The sequence below is a fragment of the Octopus bimaculoides genome, chromosome 7, assembly GCF_001194135.2.
Source record: "Octopus bimaculoides isolate UCB-OBI-ISO-001 chromosome 7, ASM119413v2, whole genome shotgun sequence".
NCBI classification, from domain to species: Eukaryota; Metazoa; Mollusca; class Cephalopoda; order Octopoda; family Octopodidae; genus Octopus; species Octopus bimaculoides.
Window position 1 is genome coordinate 5,170,464 of NC_068987.1, and position 2,329 is coordinate 5,172,792.

A 2,329-nucleotide genomic window follows, 5' to 3' on the forward strand; every position below is an offset into this window, starting at 1 on the left:
ATTGAACCGAGGAAAAAAAATACTTCAACTCTCTACTTGAATAGACCACGTCACCGCAAAACTTGACTTAAAAATAGCATAACATCGTGGAAGCATAAGGCCTAGTGGTTAGAGCAGCGGACTCGCGGTCGAGGGATTGCGGGTTCGAATTTCAGACAGGGCGATGTGTGTGTTATTGAGCGAAACACCTAAGCTCTACGCAGCCTTCCGACAGAAGGTAATGGTGAACCTTTGCTGACTCTTTCGTCACAACTTTCTCTCACTCTTTCTCCCTGCATCTTGCAGCTCACCTGCAACGGACCGGCGTCCCGTCCAGGTGGGGAACCTATACGCCAATGAAACCGAGGAAACTGGTCCTTATGAATCACGCATGGCTCGAGAAGGAACAAACAACAACAAATCTATCAGATGCTGCTATTGATTCAGAAATGGTCTCGGCCAATTTTTGGTCGTCTGCTGGGACCAAGATGCAGTCTGAGTTGCAGGAAATTGAGAGAATGTAAGAATTTCGAATAAGTAAGAGGCTTTAAAAAATGTACTGGGGTCGATCCATTTGTGTAAAATTCCTCAAATCGGTGCCCCAGCTTGGCCGCAGTCCAGTTTATGTATCCATGCATATGAATGTGTATACTTTTTGGAACAGCTAATCAAAGTGATAACTCTAAAAAATAAATAAATAAATAAATGCACCCTTTCAAAGCCTAGCCAGGCTCATGGGCCCGGTTTCAATGGCGTATGTGTTCCCCCGCTGGACGGGACTCCGGTCCATCGCGGCGTTACTCATTTTTGCCAGCTGAGTGGATTGGAGCAACGTGAAATGAAGTGTTTTACTCAAGAACACAACGCGGCGCCCGGTCCAGGAATCGAAACCACAATCTTAGGATCAGGGTGCTGACACCCTAACCACTAAGCCACGCGCCTCCGCGTTAGCGCTAATAAGTCGGATTAATTGAAATTATGGAAAATATCAAAATTGTAATGTAGGAATAATCTACTCTTCATGTCTATTACCATTAAATCACCTCAACAAACAAACAAGCAAACAAACAAGCAAACAAACAATCAAACACAAATTTAAGAATGACATAATTAGTCTCGTTTTAAGATTGCGACCTAATTGAAAAGAAAGAAAAAACAAAAAAAAAAACAAAATCCAAGATTGTTGCACAAACCTGTTTTGATGTCTGCTTTTTTTTTCTGACTTTTTCTTTCGTTTCTCCTGTTTTGTCAGGTAAAGTCCTATCCGAGAATGCGTAACCACCTATGCGCTTTCATTGAGAGTTTCCTGATAATTCTTTCGATCAGTGAAGCATATCAATGCTTTTCAAGTCTTTCTTTAGATTATGTTTGTACATACATAACTTTTTATTTGCATTCGTTGTCTTTCTTGTTCTGTTTCAACTCAAGTCTTCTTTACTTGCCATTCATGTCGCTGCTGTTGACCTGTCTTCATGTCGCTGCTGTTGACCTGTCTTCATGTCGCTGCTGTTGACCTGTCTTCATGTCGCTGCTGTTGTTGCAATTACTGCCGCTGCTGCTTCTGCTGCTGCTGCTGCTGTTGACACATTTATTGTCGCTGTAGGTATTATTAAGTCTTTTATAGAATAGAGATATTAAACTATTTCAAGGGGTGTATTTGTACATGTGCACCGCTGTGTGTGTGTATGTGTATGCGTGTGTGTGTATGTATATATGTGCATATATGTGTGTGTGTGTGTGTGTGTGTGCAAGAGTTCATGCTTGCACGGTTGTGTAATGCAATAACGTTTTACAGTATAATGCAGAGTATTGTTGTTGGTGTTCGTTTGACGGTCAACTGATTGAACAGATTATATCTAAGACAATTCAACCGTGACCATCCGATCTTATCTTTCAGTCATTGTCTATCTCGGACTACATTATCCGACGATTACATTATCCGACGATTACATTATCCGACGATTACATTATCCGACGATTACATTATCCAATGTGTCTTTTGGTATTAATACAATAGAGTGTAATTTGCTATTACTTCTAACAAGTTGAACCGCCACGTAGAGGTGCACTGCATGGTACTCTATAACGCTACAATGGCCTTCATTGGACGTACTCTACCAATTCCTTTCTCAGTCTTCATACTGCCTTTTTGGCAACAGTTCTAACTCCGGAAGACCTGTTACACCATCACCATTGTTGATGTTGTCGCTGTTGTTTATGAATAATGTTGTTGTTCTTAAGATCGAAAGATTCGATGACTGCATTGACTAAAGATCAAATTTCAAATGTAGCTGAAAGAAAAGGAAAAAGAAAAAAACCCATGCACTGTCCTATATTAAACCTGATATAT

General features: G+C 40.7%; 1 protein-coding gene across 1 annotated transcript in view; it reads right to left on the reverse strand.

Moving 5' to 3' along the window:
• Window positions 1-1,253, reverse strand: part of LOC106881921 (uncharacterized) — a 26,657-nt gene extending 25,404 nt beyond the window's left edge. Inside the window, exon 1 of the mRNA XM_014932444.2 lies at window positions 1,173-1,253. The gene's annotated coding sequence lies outside the window, so the exon portion shown is untranslated. The remainder of the gene's footprint in view (window positions 1-1,172) is intronic.
• Window positions 1,254-2,329: the final 1,076 nt, after the last annotated feature.